This window comes from Pinus tabuliformis, chromosome 4_1 (genome assembly GCF_031772625.1).
Source record: "Pinus tabuliformis cultivar Carrire ecotype Pingquan chromosome 4_1, CPIR1, whole genome shotgun sequence".
Taxonomy (NCBI): Eukaryota; Viridiplantae; Streptophyta; class Pinopsida; order Pinales; family Pinaceae; genus Pinus; species Pinus tabuliformis.
In genome coordinates, this window is record NC_142303.1 from 773,373,870 (window position 1) to 773,398,434 (window position 24,565).

Sequence of the window (24,565 nt, forward strand, 5' to 3'; positions counted from 1 at the left end):
ATAGCTTTTCAGTTTTCTAAGTGTTCTTAGTTGCAGGTTTGTTTAGTGTTTACCATGTACTGAAATTTAACTATCTTCAATCAATAGAAGCACTATCAATAGTACTTGCATGCATGATAAAAGGCATAATATCATAATTTCATGAAAAATGTAAGTCTTCTCAACCTCCCTCTAACTCTGATAAGATATGATGCTTACAATTGCATGATTTCATATTAAAAATCATTGCTTCTTTTCAGATAGATATTTTGAGGATCAACTCTGCCTAAAATGGGATTCAGTCTTAAGAGGAATGGCACAATCCTAATGTCCAATGCTATTCTTGAAATTTCTATTGTATTCTTCAATTCAGATTCAGCGTGTTCTACAAAGAAGAAGAGTAGCATACATTCCCTAATTATCATGCAGATGTAGAGCTAATGTTATACAGTTGAGCACTGCTCTATTGCTGATCGTTTTGGAAGATAAGTGCTATTGTTAGAACTTCTATGCTTGGACAGTTTGGTATCACCTTCAGCTATAAGAGAAAAAGAAGAATGGCAGTTTAATAATCAATGCCCAATGTCCTTCACTATTCTTCAGAAAAATCACAACTTTCTCCTCATCTTATTTCTGAGTTAATGGCTACGGTTAAGCTACTCTTGTAGGTCACTAAAAGGAATTAATTTGTGACATTTATCTCATGTCCCCTTAGGTTCTTTTGAGCAATAGTTAGATCCAAGATTTGTTCAGACCGTGTTTGTAACAACTCTGATTAATTGAAGACATGTTGTTGGGTTTATTCAAGTGGTTTAATTGCTAAAAATTCCCTTGTAGGATATTCTCTGTAACTGAAACTTTCAGATTTAATATTCATAAATCAACAAGATTTGATTCACAACTCCCTTATTGATTTTCTTCTTTCCTACCCTCTTTTCTCACTCACAAGGACAAGGCCCCGGTCAATCACATAAATAGATACCCTTGACTGCTGATTTCGAAGATTCATTTGCAGATTTCAAGAATCTGTTCACTGATCTGCAAGTTTTATTTGCAGATCTATGTATTTTACTTGCTGGTTTGAAGTGTTCAAATAGCATATTTCTAAAGTTTGGATCAACAGGATATATTAGGGACATTCCCCTCAGATTTGCATGCACTAATCCAGAAGTGAGAGGCCCATTGCCAGTGTTGAAGCGGCAGAGATATTGATATGCTATGTGATTTGTTCGTTGGTTGTTGATCAGTGATGAAAGGTTTCTTTACCTATGTGTCCTCCTCATCCAATAGATAATAGATAATTGTCTACTTGGGGTGGGAGATCTAGAATGGTATGTCAATGAGGTCTATGCATGCTCCCTCTTCAATTTGTCTCATCTCTTATAGTGAAAATATAGACATCCTTGTTTTAGGCACTGTTTCTATCCTTTAATTGTTGTTATCAATTCACATAGCATATCAATTTATTGGCTGATCCTTCCAAACACCTTCTCAAATCTTTGTTTCTGGAGATATATTGATATGCTATGTGATTTGTTCATTGGTTGTTGATCAGTGATGAAAGGTTTCTTAAATATGAACACCGTAAATAAAATTAGATTTGTTTCCATCATATAACAGATCTAACATTTGAGAATATATTTGAAGAACAATTTAGATTGATGTCCAAAGCACTAATTCATTCCAAAATTGTGGTGTGTATACAACATTGTTACAGCTTAGTCTGCAGTATTAGACCAATTATGTGAGAAAATACAGAAACATTGCAGTAAAAAAAACCAACAATTCAATTTGTTGAACAATTACAGAGCCATGTGAATTAACTCGACATTCCATGTCAAAGTTCAAAATTTCATGAAACTTCAGGAGAGTAGTGGCATATAATTGATCTTTTACTTTTGCATTGATGAGGGCTCAAACATTCCTCGGTGCTCATCAGGCACCCATATTTTTAATATTGCACTGATGAAGGCTCAAACTTTCCTCAAATTTTGCAGGCACCCATGTTCTCAATGTACCTAGAGCCTTCTGAAACAACCCAACATTCCATGTCAAAGCACAAAGTTTCATGAACTTTAAGAGAACAGATTGTGTCCATGAACAATAATGAAAAGGTATTTTTATAACAACATAACAATGGGAAAACATAAATATACTTATCATATGATAAAGGGCCACCTGACGACGCCATGATAACCTAGCTTATCTATTCTTTGTGCTTATCTATTATACATTGATGTCGTGGTGATCATATATCTCATTGATTTCTTATCCCTTGCATCTACAATTACTTGTTTACAATGAACAACCATTCTTTGGATTTAAATCCTTTGAACAAATGTTCCTTTTTTTTATAATAACTATAGTTTGCTAGGCCTCGTTGAAAATTTGAACTAGGGGCTCCATTTGTAAATGAGATAGCAACACTCATAGTTAACACTGAGTGAAACACCATCCCTGACAAAATTGTTTCTTTGAGTTCATGTCCAGTGAACAAGTGTTTGTCGCATTTGTTCTCAAATTGTTTTTTGTCATTGGTTTGTAGCATAAGTTATAAAGCCACTAATGCCCTAAACTCTGCATATACAGTGCTTGTATCCTGCAAGTCTACACCCTGAAATTGGTAATTAAGTGTGTAGGATTTAAACCAATAAATTGACCAACATTTGTGTTCCTTGTTGTTTAACTTGGTTAATTCATGTCTTACAATATTACCAATTTTGTGATATCTCTACAAGAAAGTAAACTAGCGAGTCAATTTAATCAATGTCAATTCATTGCTCACTAAGGGAATGTTTTTTTCACATCAAATGCCTACCTATGGAAAGAAAATTGCCCATGAGTAGCACTTCGGAATGTTCAACATTCATGCAAAAGATGAGTGTTATCTTCCATTTAAGGTCTGGTCTTAATGCAATCCCTAAATAATCATGATTATAAAGTTTTTATGATATAAATCTACATAGATGTGGGTCAAAATATTAGACACATTGGTAATTAATAACATGGAATGCTATCATCAATTTCAATGCTGAACAGGGGTTTGTCGAATCTTATAAATTTTTGCATTAAGATGAATCACATCAGTTCCTCATTTTCCGAAGAAGTTAGATAAAAATGTCATAGTGCACAATGAAGCAGTGTCAAGTAAGTGGTTCAAGTCATTAATTGACAAGAGGATGGATCATCTACAGCACAAATGACAGGAGGAAGGCATCAAAAGCATGGACAACACCATGATTTCTTATGTAAAGGAGACAGAATGTGTTGGTTGGTATGGATATATTTTTTATTTGTGTACTTTATAAAACTACAAACTTGTATTTATGTAAGCATTGAAGGTTATAGAGTATGGATAGGATGCATAATGTATTGGTTGGTATGGATGTAAGGGTTTATTTGTGTACAAGGAGAAAAAAGAAACTATAGCCTCTAGAAGTGATTCATTATGTCCATCTAAACAAAGATATGATATGCAGATCCATGATGGAAAGATAATAAATTCACACAAGCATCCAATGTATCAAACATTGACACTTGAATATGCAATACCAAGCTTTCAAGTGGTATCAGACTTGGGCATGGGCAAGTTTGTAATCTTCTTCAAAAATACCAAATCAAGCTTCAAAATTCCAAATAAGGGGTTTGATTTGTGTCTTGTTTGCTTCATGTTTTTAGAACTCATGGAAAAGTTGGTTGTGCAGTTGGTAACAAAGTTCATAATTGAAGCATTAGAATAACTAAGAATGCACGTTTCAGGTTGACTTGGTTCAAAAGCAACAGGTTTAGAAAACTGCACGTCAAGATGCTATGAACCCAAGAGCTTCTTTCTTAAATATGAACACCGTAAATAAAATTAGATTTGTTTTCATCATATAACAGATCTAACATTTGAGAGTATATTTGAAGAACAATTTAGATTGATGTCCAAAACACTAATTCATTCCGAAATTGTGGCGTGTATACAACATTGTTACAGCTTAGTCTGCAGTATTAGACCAATTACATGAGAAAATACAGAAACATTGCAGTAAAAAGAACCAACAATTCAATTTGTTGAACAATTACAGAGCCATGTGAATTAACTCGACATTCCATGTCAAAGTTCAAAATTTCATGAAACTTCAGGAGAGTAGTGGCATATAATTGAACTTTTACTTTTGCATTGATGAGGGCTCAAACATTCCTCGGTGCTCATCAGGCACCCATATTTTTAATATTGCACTGATGAAGGCTCAAACTTTCCTCAAATTTTGCAGGCACCCATGTTCTCAATGTACCTAGAGCCTTCTGAAACAACCCAACATTCCATGTCAAAGCACAAAGTTTCATGAACTTTAAGAGAACAGATTATGTCCATGAACAGATTATGAAAAAGGTATTTTTATAACAACATAACAATGGGAAAACATAAATATACTTATCATATGATAAAGGGCCACCTGACGACGCCATAATAACCTAGCTTATCTATTCTTTGTGCATACCTCATTGATTCCCACTAGAGTTGAAGTCCTTCCATAGATGATCAGTCATGGTAGAAGATGATGCTTCTCCACTTATTCTATAGTTACCTAGAAAAATGTCAAACATTATCGCAAAGAAATTTTCTAGAGCATCAAGGTATATGTGCACACACAATGAAAGAGTGTCAAATGTACCTGGCATGGCAGGTAAGGTTGGATGGTCTTGCATCTCCCTTTGGTCTTGGGTTATCGCCATGGTTGGGGATTGTTGCATTGCTGTAAAAATAAACATACCACATGTTAAAGAATAGTGATGATTAAATACTTAAATCTAAAACCATGACTCTATTCAACACATGAAACTAACCTGGAACCATAGAGACAACATTATTTGATCGATGACGTCCTCGCTTATTGAGGTATTGAAACTCAAATGGTTCATATTCTGATGGATCAACATTTAAATCAATTTCCAAACCATTGTTTTTTCTGCTGCTTCTTCTTTTCTTTGTGGGGCTAAGGAAACTCTTCTTCCTCTTCAAAGATGGATCAAGAGATTCCAATCCAGGTGTGAAGTCAAAATCAGTAACGTGCAAATTATTGGCTTCATCCAACATTTTTTTAAGCATACCAGTCAACTGGATTGTCTTCGCCAAAGTAGTAGGAGGGTTATCTAAAATGAGATGTGTATAGCTAAACAACTCCTCCCTTGCCAAATGAAGTGCCTCGACATTTGCATCAACAACATTTGTGGCCATAAGAGTAGCATCGACATCTTCATCATGGTTTTGAGGCTCTATATTGATCTCAGGTGGGTCATTGCATATGTTATCCTCTGCATGTTGATGAAGCAATGGATTTGAATTATCCGAGTGGAAATACAACCAATTAACCTTTATGGCATGCTTGCAAATGTTTCCACGGATAGACCATGGACATTCACACGTTATAAAATCCTTACAATACCAGGTGACAAGGTATTTTTTACCTCGATCTGTCTGACTTCTCACCCAATAAGCACGGGTTATGCTCTCATGAGGACAAAAATCAGTATCCATAATTTTTCTTGCTCGTTCCACTGATGATTCTAGTTGCTTTTCTCTCTTGTAGTTGTTTAGAAATCCTTCTTCTTTTAAGATTTCCTTGAACCGATAACAAGGTTCAACTGTTGTTAGTAGCATATGCAATAACCAATCCATCCTCCGGGCACATTTTTTCCTTCTATCAGATATAAATGTTGTTTTTAAGTAACAATGGTATGACTCAACAGCATTATTGGTCTCCTGATTTGCATGAGGAAACTCAGGACAACCTTTCACCCACATACCTAATTGCAAATAGAACGATGTCAGTCTCACTATAATGCATATAATACGAAAAAAATGTTTACTTACGAATCTTATCTCCAGTGACCCAATTCTTGTTGAAATAGTCTAAGAACTTCTCTTCATCTGCAAACTTGATAAAAAATTGATTGATTGCATCTTCCACTTCATAATTGAGAGTGTGTTTCATGATGAAACCTAACTCACTGAACATCTCTTTGGCTTTTATGGAACTAGTGGCCAACTATTGACATTTTTCAACCAAGCCCTCCGTACATGCCAAACGCATAAGATCACATCACAACCTGTGATCCTCCTGCCATATTCAATGCATTTTGGTGTGGTATTTTAGAAAAAATGCAAGTTTGGTTATATCATGACAATGTTAAAGTTACCTCAAGGCACTGATTTCAGCCAGTGCATCATCAACCATGAAAGCATTGACTTTCCAATCAAGATGGGTTTGGAAACACTTGCGCATGAGCTGCTCCAGCCATATTGCAATATCATCTGATGTGTTTCAGATGCCACGACCCATGCAATAGGCACCCCGCTTTGTTGTTCATCAAATGCCACGAGTGTATACAACTGATACTGTCATTTTCAACATTACATAAATTCAAATACAAGTTATTAATCATTTTGAATGTATACAACTTAAATAAATATATTCAATAAATCATTGGCATCTGACTTACCCCATATTTGTTTGTGTTAAATGTTGAATCCATGGCTATTAAGCTATTGTGCGATAGCTTGACCATTGTCTCCAACATCCACTTTGTTTGAATCCCTATTATAAAAGGGACCTCCACACCATTGGGCTTTTGGTAAAATAAAAAATCTTCCCGATTCTTTTGATACCAAAGGTTTACACTCATTTCATCCTTTTTGTGAAGTTGATAATTTCCCTTCGCAAATCTATTACAGATGTTTACAATATCTTTCCTGCATAATAAGAAATCTCTATCTCGAGCTACCACATCGATGTCAACATGTCTCTTAATGTGGGTTCTATACACTACATCAATAGGCACTCCCAAAAAGAAACAACTCTCTACATATGCAACAATGTCCCTCGAAAGCTTTGGCCTATGCAAGGCCCTGGTCTCACCTGAAGTGTCACATTGACCATGACAAGCCCAACCTTCCCCATCTTCATGTTCATACATATTGAAAGTTAATATTGCTCTATCAGGAATTTCATGCATAACTTTCACAATAAAGTGGCATTGGCAACCCCTCTTCTGCACAAATGAGGTCCTTCGTTTAGCTGAAAGATTTCCTCTTTTGTCCTCTGGGCCAAATGAACAATGATAACTAAACCAAAAATTTAAATTGTTAGTACATACAAAGAAAGATAACCGTGGTTTCAAAAGATCTAAACAATATATATTTTAAATACTCACATATCATATTGCAATGCAGCAGTAGATCTTTCTTTTGGTTTTTTTTTTTGTTTTTCTTATGAATTTACATGGAGCAATAGGATTTTCTTCCTCTCCTTTGATAAAGTCAGCAACTCGTCGTAACGGGATTACAACAACTCGATCAATACCATTGTTTTTTCTATTTATTTCCGTCCAAACCAAGTCTTTACTAGAGAACGTCATTTTGCCTTTGAGGTCTTGCACCTCAAGATCCATGATATATTGCCATTTCTTTCACTTGCCCATTTTGAACTGATCTGGTCAAACAATATGCAAGGACATCAAAACCAAAATTTCAATCTTAGCAAGTTATCCAACATATATATAAATATAAAACCTCTTTTATGCTTTTTTTGAGGTCTAAAATATCAATCACTCAATAATGACAAAAATAAATAGCACAAAAGGATGCAAAAAATTTGGGATGCAAGCATTTCCTTTAAGATGTTGCTTCTTGCCTCATTCACTTTCAACAAGGCATTCCTTAAAGGAAAGATTCCTTTGACAACATGAACAGATGCAATCCAATGAATGTTGGCCATGTTTTTTTAGGGTGACCATTTTCTAAGCAGGACTAGACTTGAATGAAAGGGCTTTCTACAATGTACGTTTACATCACAACTCTACTAGTAGTCTGTCCTCAAAGATTCTTGGTGCTGCCATAATATATGTGAAATTTATAGCAGGCAATCATTACACTCACATTCCACTACCCGTGGCAAAAGAGATGTGTTAGAACAAAGAAAAGGCAATGAAATCTTCAATACCAACACAAACACCAAGAGCACTAGTGAAAGTTGCTCCGGTCCGGCCTCATCCCTGCCCTCAACATTCGGACAAAATAACCAAGTGCCTTCTCCCCATACCCAGTGTTTGCTTATCCTACAATGATTGAATTCCAAGAAACTAAGACCTTCTCAGGCAAATTCAAGGGGGGGAAGAAAAGTTACCAACTCTTGGAAGCAAGAAAGAAAATGTGTTCTCCCTCTACATTGGAAAGGTGATGTATTTGGAAACAAATGGATGATTGATCAGGCAAGACAGCCTATCTCGGATCTCATCCATCTAACAGACATAAATGACACTGTTAATCAATTTTTCATGAGCTACGCACTTCATTCACTTTCGAAGAAGTTGTTCTATTTAGATCAGACTCAGCTATCCAACTTTCCACTGGGATTGCCATGTTTAGAGAAGATGTAAACAATCTTCAAATCATGGACACAACAAATATGGTAGCACTCTTTGCTTATGTAGGCACAGGGGACTCTTGTCTGGCTGCTCTTTGGCCCTTGGATGTAATGATCTCGATGTAGATGTATCTGACTTTTAGTATACTATATGCAGCATTTTCAAAAAAGGAAAATAGATAAATAGAGAAAAAGCAACAAGTTAGAGTTCAAGTTGAAATTGTTCTCAAGGCGAAGAAGTGGCCCTGTTTATTACAAAACCTTTTTAACTTCTATACTCCATGCAATAAAAGAGAGCATTCGGGGGGATGGCAGGGATCCACAATACGAAATTCTGGCTATTAATAATGCTTGATACATATGGAGATGATATCTGTGTCCAATATCTCTTGAAACATTAGTATCAGTCCCCTGTACATCAGAAATAGGTCAGACAAGTGCAAGCATATAATAGTTTGAAATTTCCTTCATGGGAAAGCATAGTTTAGTGGTAGACACATCACTAACAAAATTTGAAGTTTTCCAACAATGTGTACAACATGTGCCTACAACAAATGCATGGATTATTGAGCTCATTAATGCAGCTAGCATATCTCATTGGAAATGATGGAAAATACCATCTATTGGTACAATAGAGTTACAAAGTTGATGGGGTAATAGGATTTGAATTTAAGTTCATAAGTAGCAGATGGACATATGGGTTTGTTCAAGGCTAACCTAATGCTGACTCAATATTTTCATCCTGGAAAAGATTCAGTAAAGATATTAATGGTTTGTTTCACAAAACAATTATTTAAGAAAAAACAAAAAAGAGAGAGACTTGATAACCTCTGGCCTACTGTGTTCCTTACCTATACCAGAGGCAATCATGGGAGGACATATTACTGATATAATAAAAAGGACTCCATTTATGTCACTGTTGATGATAATCAATCACATCCCGTATCATTGTCCTATAGAAAACCTGCATCAGTTGAAGGAAATCATTCCATGGCATGGATACCCCATGAAAACTGTGTGGCGAGAATATGAAATAGCTGAGAGAAATTCAAAACATTACTACCAGATTGAGTATTAGGTATCACCCAAAGTAGATAGCCAAGAACAGGTGCTTGATAACTCTTTAGAAGAGCATTTAAAATTCATAGGCTATAGTGATAAGTTACCTGAAACAGAAAAATGGGTACGGTTTTTGAAAATGTGTATTGGAAATGCCACTTTCAAAGTTTCAGGAAACCAGGAAAGGGTTGTGTATGTGTGTGCATGCATATTGTGTATATACATACACCCAATGCTACAAAAATATGTTGTGTTATATTAAATCAACTGTCCAGCTGCCAAGGAAGCATGAACATCATGGCTTATGCAATTCAATAACCCACCACTTCCTTCCCTGGAAATATCAGTAGCAGAAACGAAATGGAAATATCATATCCATGATTTGTACCTTCATCTAGTCAAGCTAGATGAACAAGGTAGTCCTCGGGCAAAGAGAGACAAGGTAAATGGCCTTCAAGACAACGCTCATGCCAATGGATTCACATTCTTATAATTGAATTACTGAGAAAAGGATGCCTCTGAAAATGCATAATGAAACATTCATTTTCAGGTGATAACAACTAGGCTTCGTATGGGGACTGTACACTCTCATAGGGTGCAAGAAAACTCCAGAATCTCTAATGGTTGTTGATATGCATGATGTACCTACAAAGGAAAAAGGCTAGAATAGGTGACATGATGGGTCCAATCATTCACATTTCCTGTCACCCCAAGTACAAAATCCAATTCAAATTTATTACCAAAATACTTAAGAAACCTCATATCTAGCTTCTCATTCTCAAGAGCCTCTGAAGATAAGGCACAAGCTAGGATGCCACAAGGAATGTAGCATAAATGAAACCTAATGCTTGCAAACATCAAGCTTATTCCTAATACCTAATTTAATGGCAGGAAGATATAATGCCAAGTATAAGCAAAGAGCCAATGCAGCTATACAATCAACTCATAAATCATAAGAAATTTCCCCTTGTGTTTGGTAACAAACCAAAATAAGGAAACCTTGAGTTCCCCCAATGTTTACGTTTTAACTTCTGGAAATTTGTTGATGAAGAATAAGGATGGGTTGATCATATCCAGATTGATTTATATCTCTGCATGCAAGGTCCATCCTCTACTAGATAGGGTTGATATAAAAGCGATCATTGGGATACAAATAGGACAACCCACTATCAAACAAACAATCATATCTAGAACTTACAAAAAGGTCTCACCAAAGGCTAATTTGAAATGGAAGAAATCTCTGCGGGCTTTGTGACAGAATTGCCCCAGACAATTAGGAAGCATGACTCTCTTATTTTGGTAATAAGTGCACTTACCAAGGTTATCCCTGGTAGTACAAACTTAGAATATCTTAGCCAGATAAACAATAAGCCTCATACACATTATTCAATATTGCTTATAACAACAAATGCTATAGTATAAGCAAAATTAAACAGGGAAAGCTAATGCAATAGTTGAACCTGAATTATAGTCCATCGGGCTGTAGTTTAGTGCTCGAATGGAGCAGTTGTTGTGATGAAGATCCAGGTTCAAATCCCGGTGGGCATGCTCCTCCCTTGCATAGGATTTGCTGGTTGTGGCTATTGTTTAGACTTCAGGCGTTTGGGTTTGGTTCATCTTGTTGAATAATGTTAATTATATTTGTTTGTGTACTGTCCATATCCTTGTGATCATTGTTGGCCAAAATTAAAGTATTTTGAGATGGCTTAGTACCAGCGACCCACCCATAGCCACTACAATTACATGGGATAGGGCAATTTTCTGGGTCCACTGTTTAAAAAAAAGGCATCTTCCAGTCTTACAAAAATAGTTTAATCTGAATCATTTAGTTCATTCTTACAAAAATAGTTTAATCTGAATCCTTCATTAGTTCATTGCCGATGGTTCTTTCAGAATGTTAGCCAAGTTCTCTATGTAACTAGAGAGGCAGGGGATGTTCATTAACTACTCCTTTAGATTTGCGACATTACTAATTTGAGTTGTGGCTGTAAGGTTAATGCATTTCTCTATTTTCTGCCTATGGCCTATTTATGAGATACAATTCTATGTGTACTCAAGTAATAATATCTGACCTCTGACTAATGACCTTTGTTCTATGTCTTGTACAAAGATCTCTGTGTTCATTCTTACAAAAATAGTTTAATCTGAATCCTTCATTAGTTCATTGCCGACGGTTCTTTCAGAATGTTAGCCAAGTTTTATGATGAGGAAAGTATGTTGTTTTCCAATCGAGGTAAATACAATGAAGTGGAGAAGGAAGACGGGCCCCTGTTTCCATTGCTTCCCTACCTCAACTGTATTACGAGAGATTTGGGAAAACCATGCAAGCCGAGGGATACTTGACTGAGAGCCAGAGGCATGGGAAAGCAGGATACAACTTGACAAATCTAATAGCACGCTTGAAGAATACAGTAAGCCTCATTGATAGGCCTCATGCTCAGCACGCCATTGTTTTAGCAGAGGATGCTAACAGGTTCACCGAAGAGTACCTGGGTTGCGAGCTGCAGAGCGGAATTGCAGAGCGGGAGGCACCGAGTCGAATTGGAGAGCAGCCTGTGGGTGACCATTTTCTCAATTCGAATTGGAACCGGCAATAACTTTCCGCGGCTACAATTCCAGCTCGTCCCCGATCTGTCAGGGGATGTCAGGCCCTCCAGCTGCGATCAGTGATTTTGTCAGGGAATGTTAGGATAAAATCAGAAATGCCAGGGGAGGGTGGTGGAGAAGGAGGGTGGCAGAGCTAGGGGAGGGTGGCGGAGAAGGAGGGTGGCAGAGCTAGGGGAGGGTGGCGGAGGGCGGAGGGATTGCCGGTGGCTGGAGCCGGACGATTTTCCAGCCGGTGACGGAAAACGGGCCATTCCTCCGCCTAGGTAGACTACTCTGAACTATGTATTTATTAATTTATTAATGACTCTTTTTATAATTAATTATACATTCTATTCTAATAGTTATAATTTCTATCTATTTATTTAATTGTTAATCCCTTTTAACAACCAATTAAATTAAATTATTTATATATTTATTTTAGTCCCTTATTACAACTAACTTCCTATTAAATTAAATTATTTATAGTATTTATATATTTATGTTCGAGGTTAGGACCCTAGTCCATTTTAGCCATTGGCCTAGCTAGCCGTTGGAGGCTTTGCTCAAGCTATTTAACATGCAAAGTTGGATCTGGTTCTTCAACTTGCCCTGGCGATGAACCACACTAGCTGGTTCGAAACGCGTCACAAATGATAGATCTTGTGATTTACGTCGAAAAATCTCTCATAAACTTGATATGGATCACAGAAGCCTCAATTCAGTAAGGTTAGGAAGATTGGTAATGTGACAAATCTTTTGAAAACTATATCTAATCTTTTGAAAGTGTTTTCCATTTTTAATCCTCTTAGTGTCACAAAAGTGAGAGTAGTGTCACAAATCTTCCGAAAATGATATCTAATCTTTTGAAAGTGCTTTTCATCTTCAATCCTCTTAATATCTCAAAGGTGAGAGATTCTTCTAGACCAAAGCCTTTTCGGGATTAGGAATGCCCAATTTCACTATTAAACTCATGATAATTAATTCTTATTTTAACAATGTTTATTTTTTCTTCAAACTCCTCAAAACAAAAAAGATGATTTTGATCTTTTACATTATGGTTGATCACCCCTTATAGTATTCTAATTTCATTTTTATCTCTAACTCTTTATTGCACCACCTTTTCTCCTTAAGTTTTGATATAATATTATTTTTATATTATATTTATTCATTTACTCTCCAATAATTTAACCAAAATTATAAAGAACTCTTTATTGCACCACCTTTTCTCCTTAAATTTTGATATAATATTATTTTTATATTATCTTTATTCATTTACTCTCCAATAATTTAACCAAAATTATTCATCTTTATAGTAACCCTATTTAAAAGTAATTTTGATAAAAAAACTCAAAATTTTTAAAAAAACTTTTTATCTTTCATATTTAAATTATTCTTATAAATCCTTAATCATCATTATATTCTTAATTGAGAATATATTTGCACTTATATATAAAAAAATAATATATAAACCAAATTAAAAATATATATAACCACACAAAATTAGAAACGTAAATTGATACTCTACCCTTTTCATATTTCATAATTCCAAATTAAAGTGAACGTAACACTCATGTTATAAACAACCAAACACATCATAATACCGTCGAGGGAAGGGCAACGACGATGAGCATATCAAGGAATCGCAATCAATGTAAAAGCAGTAGAGCAAAACCATTTTCAATGGCGGTTACGATATAAATTCGTATTCGACAGAACTTCGAGTTAGGTTCGGTAATGGGCCATAAACTTTTGGTAAGATGTTGAAGTGTGTTTTTATCCCTTTCGAAAGAATTGTATTCTTAAAAATGGTTGAATTTATTTATTTTATTAATTTAAAAAAAAATCATGCTTAATAAGTCTTTTTAACTAATTAATTAATTTATTTTTATTTTTTATGTGAGAAAAAAAATCATAATTTTTATTATGTGAAAGAATAAAAATTACTTTTTATAGACACATTGTGTGTATGTGTTTTTAGTGGGTTTTAAGCTGAAACAAGTATAAAACTAAATAAACATTTATCAAATTAGATGTAGGGAATGAAACTTTAGGTTCAAAAATTTCGTAGATCATCATTGTATAGAAATACAAAGATATTAGGCACGCAGACCCGACAAGCAAAAAAAAACACAAAACAGGGTGTGTAAGCCCTCAGAAAGAAACATAAAAGAATAATAATACATGCAAGGAAAAAAAACCTTCTGAAAATCCAAGAAATGGAGCACAAAACCTTAGGATATTGCCAACACACAACAAGTCTATAAATAAATACAAAAACTAGTCTAGGGACCCTCTCCGATAGGCTAAGCAAAATCAACCATAGGGATCAGGCAACAAATTCCGGCGAAAACCACATAGAGCCCAAGGAGGGTTACAACAACCATTGGAGAAAAAATCTGACGAGATATAATGGAGCGTAACAAACCCATAAGAATCCACGCCGTTAGACAACAACATTAGAGGCGTGTGGGCGGAGGCCGTCGAAACCCCAAATCTGTAGAGAAAGAGCCAAGGCTAGAAGTTGACGACCAAAAAACGACAAAGGAGGGCACAAAATGGAGGAATGAGTAGAATAATTAGCTACCCAAAGAGCCTTGTCCCCTCAACTTCCACTGTGGTGAGTGGACGTGTAGTGGAGAAAGCACCAGGTAGGACCCCAACAAAAAATGATCACCCAACGAATGCCAAAAGAACCACAAGCCATAAAAAACCCTACAAGGAAATAACATATCGTGGTAGTAGAGAGCTAGTATAAAACTTCAAAAACACGGCGAGAGAGGAAACTTGTAGGACCAACTGTGGAAATAAAGGATTGCAGTTGCGAGCGGAGACTCCAAGACTCATAGCCGCCATGAAAAAAGCCACGCCAAGAAAGTCCTACAAATAAAGCAACCCCAACTAGGAATATGAAGGAATGCACTAAGGAAAAGGAAGGCTCAAACTAGGGTACAAGGGCGATTAGGGTTCCAATCACCCCATCCCCTGCTCCCTCAACTCTCTCATGAAGTATATCAAGTAGGTTTGATAGTTAAGAATATGTTTTTCTTTTTAAGTGGTTACAAATTCAAATCTAGAGGGATAAGTCAATCGTTATGTTAAGAGGTGGGTCCCTTGTCCCACAAATAAGAGATTTCATATACCAATTTGATGTTTAACTTGACCATAACCTTAGAAATTGATTTTTTATTTTTATTTTTATTTTTAATAAATAAATCACCCGTATAGTGCGTTAGGCAAGGAATAGGTGGGGGGGGCATGGACAGCTTCCCATCGAGAATAAATGTGAGGGACGTGGCCAACCGTACCCTAAGATTTTAATTGCACACAAGTGTGAAGGGTGGGAGAGGTGGTAAATGGGAACACAACTTGATATAATGTGCCATCGCCAATTTAGTCTATACATCATTGCACTCATACCAAGGTGTGGAGACAAAGGAGAAGGGCTTGCAATGAGGCCTTGTGTATTGTTACTAACCCAGCCTACCATGCCAATTCAACATTTCGAGAGATAGTGCCTGCAACTAGTACATCAATTAATCTTGGCATGCTTCAAGCTTGAATTCCTGTGTTGCCCTTCGTTATGACACTACATTATTGTTGATTATGGTTGCATGGTCTTGGTTTTGAGCTCTATTTTAGGTTAGTCATAGGTTTGGCTATAATTTAGGTGGCCAATGCAACCTCTAGCTATTATTTGGTTGTTTCCACTTGAAGCATATCTCCTCCCCAACCTTTCTCCTCATTTTGTGCTCTCTCCCTTCAAGCTCCAGAGCTCGAATCTCTCGTGGGCTACCTATGCTTCTTTATGCTTGTTTTCCTCCTTGGATTGGTATCCTCTCGCTTGCCCCTTTACCTCTCCTTCCCTCATCTTTGAGAACATCTTTGGAAGCAAAATTAAGGTGTTGTTGTTATTGTTCTAACAAAGTATTCATGGTCTTTTCTTAGTCTTTGTCCCCCTCACCACTCTCACTTCCATCCTCTCCATCCAATGTTGGAGCATGTCCTTCGTACTCAACTTTGACCTTGACATTAGAAAAAAGTCAAATATGTTTGGAAATTGAGCTAGGTCACGCCGAGGAGTTGCATACCATCGAGAAATGAACTCTCGTGCCCAAAAAAACGTGATGATATAGAGACCACAACCTACCTCAATTTTAGGACAAGATAATTGAGGTAGAGTGAGGCATCATTGTGGAGAGTTGTCAGAAATTGAGATTTTAGGTGACTTTGTTGAGTGGATACTAGACATCAGGTACACTAGGGGGCAACTCAATCAATACATGCACACTATTGACATCTACTTGCACATGAAAATGTCGCTGGGGAGAGTTCTACTTACAAAAATGAAGCTTTTTAGAAGATCATAATGATGGTAGACGCACTTGAGATCATAAGTCAAGGTTTTGATGAACACCTTTAAAGAATTTAAGACCACACGAGCCTCCTTCATGATCCAGGCTACTCGCGAGGGAATAGCAAAGAACCCATCGTTGTTGAGGAATCAAAATCTCCAAAAACAAGATGATGACTTCTATCTACTTCATTACTAGTTACTTTTATGATAATTTTTATAATTAGTTTAACGAGCCTCAAACCTAAAAAAAATCCCATATAATATTTTTGGTTTTCAAAAAAACCATTTTAAGAAATTATGATTTTTCCACTCGTATTTCCCTAACGACCAACTAAAATATATACATTTTATTTAATATCTAATAAAATAATCTCTTTATGTTTTTATTAACAAAAATAACAATAATAATTATTATTCTATTTTTTTAATTAATTCTTTATTAAATATAATATTAAAAATAACATATATTATTATACTTCCATTTAAAATAAATATTTTAAAAATTTAATTATTATTATATTACATATGTTATATTAAATGATTTTTAAACAACAATGCTTCATATACGATGTTTATTGAAAACTTATTAGAGGTTTTATTTTTTTAACTTAAAAACTATAAATGTATAACTTTACGTATCCTTTTCCTTCTAACGATGTAATTTATATATTTCTTTGAGTTTGAATTTAAATCTTATATTTCATTCTATTTTCTATATGATGCCAATGTTTTATATATTTTTAAAAATTATATATAAAATAATGTAAAATTAAATAATAAGATGTATTATATATATATTTTTAAAGGAGTTAATAATCAGGTTATGATTGATTTCAATAATTATTATTATTATGTGTATTGATTTAAACATCATAATTATTATTATAAACCATTTTAAGTGTGTAAATTAATATAATATTAGGGAGATTTAAACATCAAAGTTCAAATTCTAAAAATTAACCTTGTAATGCTTGGTAAAGACCAATTCTTATATATATATATATATAAAACTTTACATCTACTATTATATTTAATATTTTATCATCAAAGTTTAATATATATATATATATATATATAATTTTATTTATTTCTTACTTCATTAAAATTTACAATTCCCCAAACTTAATATTTAATTTAAAATACTCAACTGAGTATTTAATATATCTTTAAATTTGAAATAAAAATGTAAATTACATACACATCCTAACATATCTTAGGTTTAATATTAAATTACTTAACATATTTAGTTAATATTAATAACTTAACATTATCTAAAATATATATTAAAAAATGTTTACCATATATATTAAAAATATTCACAAATCTCCCCTATATTAAATAATTAATAACTTAATATATAATATAGTATTATGCTTAAAACAATATAATATTAAATATAATAAAAAAACATATTTAATATATAATATAATCATATATAAACTAATATAATATCAAATATAATCACAATTTTAAATATATAATATAAACATTTTACATCAAACAAAATAATATAAAAGACAAAATATATTATCATATATGTTTTGAAATTTGAAATGATGTTTTTAATATTAAATTACTTAACATTATTTAGTTACATTAATAAATACATTATCTAAAATATATATTAAAAATATTTACCATATATATAAAATTAATTAATTCACATATCTCCCCTATATTAAATAATTAATAACTTAATATATAATATAAATATTATGCTTAAAACAATATAATATTAAGTATAATAAAAAAACATATTTAATATATAATATAATCATATATAAACTAATATAATATCAAATACAATCACAATTTTAAATATATAATATAAACATTTTACATCAAACAAAATAATATAAAAGACAAAATATATTATGATATATATTTTGAAATTTGAAATGATGTTTTATATTTAAATTCATCATATTTTATATTAAATATTTCATTATCCATGTGTATTGATTACCATGTTTGATATATTATAATATTTCTTCATAATTTTGATTTGATAAGTTTTACACAAAAACATTTTATATACTTTCACATCTTTTCCATATCACATCTCATTATCCCTGGTGTATTAATTACCATACTTAACATATTATGTATAATATTCCTTCATAATTTTGATTGGATAGGTTTTACACAAAAACATTTTATATACTTTTACATGTTTTCCATATCACATCAAAATGAGAAAAACTCCACTTAAATTCACAATTATGTTTAAACCATTTTAATATTTACATAATTTAATATTCAATAATAATATTTACCTTTTTTATTATTTAATAATTACCTAATTTAATATTATTTAATAATTATATTATTGTTGATTTGATAGCTTTTCAAATATATATATATATATATATTAAGATTTATATATTATATTTAATAATATTTTATTATTTACTATGTTAAATATATTTAATAGTTTGAGTGGGCTTAATAGTTAAAAGCATATGTTTCCTTCTAAGAGGTTTCATGTTCAAAAAGAAAAGATAGAGTATGTATGCCTTCTTTCACTTAACAATCAATTAGATAATAATAATTATATATATACAAGGGATTCTTATACACCAATTTGATATCTAACTTAATAGTAACTTTAATATTATATATATAAATTTACTAAAATAATTATTTCAATTATAAATAATACATTTCCTAAATTAAAAAAAAATATATATACTAGATACATCATTTTTATATATAAATTCTATGTAATAATGTGATAATAATATTAATATAAAAAATTCCCAACCCAAACTCTACATATCTTCTTGTCACATCCAAATTCCAAATCTAAACTCCACATATAGCTTGCCATTTGAAATGGGTCTTCCACTTCTCACCAACCCTTTAAAATGGGGCTTGCTGTTACCCACATTTATATTCACTCTAATTTGAAAGTATTCACTTTTGAGAATTGGGCGCTTCATCTTAGTTTACTGTTTTCACTTTAATTTGAAACTATGGAATTTTGGTGTACTGTGGTGCGGTTTGTTGTTGAGTGCATATATAGTGTTCAACGGAAAGCCACGTTTGTCATTTATGTGACTTTGTGACTTGAATCTGAATATGCTATCCTATTAATGGAGAGTTTCACAACGATTTCTTTGAAAACATTACTAATTTTAGAGTGAGGTTTACATGATGAATTTAAGTTCTAAGTACTATTTTTCATTGATACCTAAATCAATGCGACTCGTAAATTCTTTTAGTTCACTGTGACATTTTTGAAAAGCGTGAAATGTTGAGCAGGTCCGACACTGTTTGTAGGTATTGTACACTTTTGGTTAGGGTTTTTTCAAATTTGGTTCGTTGGAGGGAGGAACTCCGGACTCACTTTGGCAGTGAGGGACAGCGAAGACATGCACTGCGTCAGTACTTGGTAGCAAATTTATCTACGATTCCAAACGAATATGGACATGGGAAATCTTGCATTAGATTCATGTCCAGTACTCCTTGAGGTCCGTGAGATAAAGTCTAGGGTCGCCGTACACTCCCTCATAAACACGCTTAGCTCATATGTGGCCTTTTCCATTTGCATCCGTGCATGTGTTGTTTCGTTCTCAGCCGGTTGTTCTCGAAATGTCAAATCAGGCAGTCATTCCCCACCTCCCTCCCTGCGCTGCAGAAAAGAAGAAGTCTGAAAACATTTCTGAATACAGGTCACATCGCAATGAACCGCAGAGACAGCTGCCTTTCAATTATGATTCCTATACCGTTTTTATTCTAATTGATTGATTAAACATAGCAAATTTGCATAATGCTACTTAAATCTGCACGCTTATAGCCATTTATATATGCCGTCCTCGGGTGCCCTATCTTATCTCGCCCTGCCCTCCCTCCAATCCTTTATTTACCGTTCTTTATAGCGAAGGGTACTTCCTGTGATGATGCCGTAGGGCTGGTGCAGATCCATGGACATTGCGCGGAATTATTCAGGTATGATATCAAAATGCTAGCAGTGACTACTCGATTTTCATGGTGAGTTGTGATCATGTCTCTTTATATTTGAAGGGAGTTTTCTTGCTTGCCGTTTATGGGTATATTGTGCTTGGAGCGTTTGCATATCTGGATTTGGCTTTTGCAAGGCGTTTCTTGTTATGACATATTGGATGCTTATGGCAAGTTTGCGCGCAGTTTGGCAATCTGGTAAGCGAGCAGAATGGTATAGGGTTTCTCATATGGGAATGTGTTTTTTTTGGAATTAGGTTTTTCTTCCTTCGAAAGTTCAGAAACGCTTATTCTATGGCCTAGATTGGGTGCGATCCGTGAGTCTCTGTTAGTTGGTAAGACGAATGGTGTGGAGGTTATTGATTGGGTGTATTAATGTCATAGGTAAATGTTATGAGAAACGTATTTTCCGCAACTATGAATCTTCTGTCTAATGATTTTCTGTTGCGGTCGATTTTTCTTTTTAAATCTGCTTGTGTTACATATATAGATGTGCTAATACATATTTCAGTGAATCAGGTTTGGGAGAATGTTGGATGAGGGGTGGACCTGGCGATGATTGATCAGCTCACCTTTGTTTGCCGAATAAAGCTGTGTTTTTGTTGAATTAACGCGTTTTTTTAGGTATGTTCATATGGTTTAAAGTGGAAGGTCTGGTAAGCGGTAGAGCTCCTTTTGTACCAATCAAGGACTGTGCAAAAATGATCCGACTGCCGATTTATGCATCCTTCTGCCCTGCGAGTGTTCGTTGTTTCAAGTCCGAATAGATTGCAGGTTAGTGGTTTGCAGAAGACCGATTTCATTGCAGGTTAGTGGTGTGCATAAGGCGGGAGTTGTATTGATTTTGTGTTGTCCTCGTTTGGTTTGAAGGGAGCTCTACTGGGCGATCGACATTCTACATTTGACACACTTTCTGAATGGTTAGGTTTCAAAAATCGAACTCATGTTCGATTGAATTTAATTTTCTGTTAATTTGAATGCTTTCATGTGTTTTTTATTATGTTGAAAATGCTTTCAACATACTTCTCTCACTTTAAAGAGGGCTGGATCTTATGCCCATGTAACATGTCAGTTTTTTTTCTTTTTTCCATGTAACATGTTGGTTCTTTTTTGTTTTGTTATCTGCTGAGATTTCTATGAGGTCTTGTTTTCGATTTGACACCAACGTTTATGCCGGATCTTGATTACGAGATAAAGTTTTGAACCACTTTATAAGAGCCTTTGTAGACCCAGTACGATGGCTTTCAATGCTATCCCCTATTATGTAGAGATACTAAGATATAAATAGTAGCTTTACCAGGCCCCGGGGATTTGAAAAATTAGGTGCAAGTCTCTTCCCTATAGAACATCTGGTGTTCAGGCTGCCACTGGTGTTCTCGATGCCATCGTTTTTCTGTTATATTGGTTACGTTGCCCACTTGTGGTTGTAACAATGTTTCTTTCACTACATTGTCTGGGTTCCAAGAGCACGTCGCTTTTTCTCGTATGCTACATGCATTTCTTGATATCATGATGAAAAAGCCTATTTTCAAGGAATACACAACTACATGGTGAGCAAATGGTAGGAGCTGTTTTTTCTTTCAAAATCATTGGAAGCAGATTCTTTCAGAGTCAAAGGGCTATCAGCAGAATTCATGTTAAGAAGCGAAATGAGGTATGTGAGTTTCTTGGATGTTGGCTTTTCAATAAACGTTTATTTATTTTACAATTTTAATCGATTAAATTTTTAATCGTTTGTTTGAGAGTCTTGATTTATAGCAGTCTGTTTAATTAGGAGGCTTATCATAAGCATTCACTGCAAGAAATGAATTCAGATGTGACCAACATGATTTTTCGAGTGTTAGATCTTCAAAACAAATTGCCTTGTCATACATTTTTGGGACAATGTTAATTCTTCCAATTTTTTGATCTTTAATGGCTACTGTTGGATTAAGCAGAAGTTTTGCTTTGCAAGGCCCATGCTGCGACAGGTCTGGGAAGGATCAGTTCAATTGACATTGTTGGAAGTTTAGGAGTTACATGTCCAGTGTCAGATCCAGAGAATGTAAAGGCAACAATATCGTTATTGGAAACACTGAGTAATGTTCTATATGTATACATCTTTCGCTCCCTCGAGCGAATGTTCTAACTGAAACAAAGCCCTCACGTTGTTTGGAATATGCACTGACAAGCAAAGGAAAAGGAACATGCAAGTTCAGCATCTTATGGTTTTGCTTTCACGAGGTCTCGCAGGATTCAGTTTTGGCATTTAGAAGACTATTTACATCCAGCATTATACCAGGACGTGTTTTTGTTTATTGGTATACAAGTTCAGGATATTTTGTGAGATCCTTTAACAACAGGAGGGAAATATTAATAGCTATATGATGTGTTTTCTGGTTTTGTTTGTTGGGAATTTGAATGGACTCTTTTTATATTTTAATATTTATATACTTTTTTGAATGTGAATGGAGATTTATGTTTCAACTTTGCCAGCATTATAGCCTTTATGCGTATCATGCATCTCTATTTTATATGTTCATGTTTAGGGTTCATATTAGGGCTTTGTGTATTAGTGTTTCGATATAATTCTGATTTTGGGATACTTGGTTTTCTATTATGAGCAGTGACTTGCACTTAAATGTGCTGATGGTGAGATCTATTTTCATCTGGAATTGAGATCTGTATTTCAATGTGCTAACGTTGTAAGCGTTTGGGTGTTAAGAATTTAACTGGAATAATTCTCTAGTAAGTTAGCAACTAACTCACTAGATGCGTCTCTTCACAGAATCATAAGTCAAGTTTTGTAATTCGAGGTGCTGATGGTGAGATCTTTTGGGCCGTGATTCCCTGTTTTAATGTGCTGGGGTTGCAAGCTTTTGGTCTGAAAATTGTATGTGGGGAATAATTCTAGAGACACTAACTAGAGATTTTCAATATTTGTTTGTTTCACTACTGTAAGAACCAACCCAATTAACCAAAGCATTCAGATTTCCAAGAGATTAACTAAACCTCCATGGCTTATATGAAACAGAACTATGCATTAATTAAGATGTAGCTTCTGCAAGATTGGTGGATTAATTGGTGTTTACTGGAACTATATTATCATGAATTGTTCAAGATGTAGCTACTGCAAGATTGGTGGATTAATTGGTGTTTACTGGAACTATATTATCATGAATTGTTCAATAGTATTTACACCATTTATTTTTTGTTTTCAATGTAATAAATCCGTAGTAACTAATTATGAGAGTTTTGCATCATATCTAGTTGTTATATGGTACGGAGTCACCCTATTAAAGAAAACATTTGAGTCTTCAAGATTGGTGGATTAATTAGTGTTACTGGAACTATATTATCTTGAATTGTTCAATTGTATGTGCGTCATTTATGTTCTTTTTCAATGCAACAAATCCATGGTAACTAATTAGAGTGTTTTGCATCATGTACATTTGTTATATGGTACAGATTCACCGAATTAAAGAAAGCATTCCAGTTGCAACATACGTTAACTAACTAAATCTCCATGCTTTTTATTAAGCAGAACCATGCTGTATTAAATGCTATATTATTTAGGTAAATAGCTTGCCCAAGATTGATGTATTAATTGGTAAGGGGTAGCTGTAGCGTCTCGCATTCCGCACGGATGTTTAAAAATTTGTATTACATGGTCTTAATGTTGTAAGATTTGATTTTAGGTGTGAAAAATTGCTTTCAACTAGTTTCATTTGGATGAACAGAAAATGCGTAGCTAATGTACTGAGATTCTTTAAGTTCGTTTACGTGTTTTGTTTAAATTAAATTGCCAGGAACATCCTTGAAGTGGGTAGTTAAAATTAGAATCCATAGAACATGCAACAGTATAGTATAATACGGTGACTTCAACTTCGGTGGTGAGAACTTCAACATGTAACAGTGTAGTATAATACGGTGACTTCATCTTCGGTGTTGAGAACTTCATTTAATCATGTCATTTAAGTTATATTGCATGAAACATTCTGTAACAGTGTGGTGTAGTTGAAAAAACGACTTTTTGGGTTTTTGGGTGGTCATTTAATTTGAAGGGAACATCCTGTAACTGTATAGTTCAAATTAAATTGCATGATACATCCTATAACTATACAAACTAAATTGCATGATACATCCTGTTAGCAGTGAAAGGTAAAAGGGTGATTTCATTTAACTCTCTTTTAAATGATTGGAGTGAACGGTAAAGGGGGGATTTCACTGAATT

General features: G+C 34.2%; 2 long non-coding RNA genes across 10 annotated transcripts; one reads left to right on the forward strand and one right to left on the reverse strand.

Moving 5' to 3' along the window:
• Positions 1-4,189: 4,189 nt before the first annotated feature.
• On the reverse strand, positions 4,190-11,253 carry LOC149178427 (uncharacterized). The gene is made up of 2 exons (XR_016258853.1): positions 10,910-11,253; positions 4,190-4,269 (listed from the first exon to the last, which is right to left on the reverse strand). It is a non-coding gene; the product is annotated as an uncharacterized LOC149178427 (long non-coding RNA).
• An 8,680-nt stretch (positions 11,254-19,933) lies between these two features.
• On the forward strand, positions 19,934-22,774 carry LOC149178428 (uncharacterized). Of its 9 annotated transcripts, XR_016258193.1 has the most exons (5): positions 19,955-20,340; positions 20,416-20,550; positions 20,872-20,976; positions 21,886-22,006; positions 22,290-22,774. It is a non-coding gene; the product is annotated as an uncharacterized LOC149178428 (long non-coding RNA). The 9 variants fall into 9 exon arrangements; XR_016258192.1 differs by having other exon boundaries at positions 19,978-20,340; positions 20,872-22,006; XR_016258191.1 differs by having other exon boundaries at positions 20,006-20,340; positions 20,416-20,976.
• Positions 22,775-24,565: the final 1,791 nt, after the last annotated feature.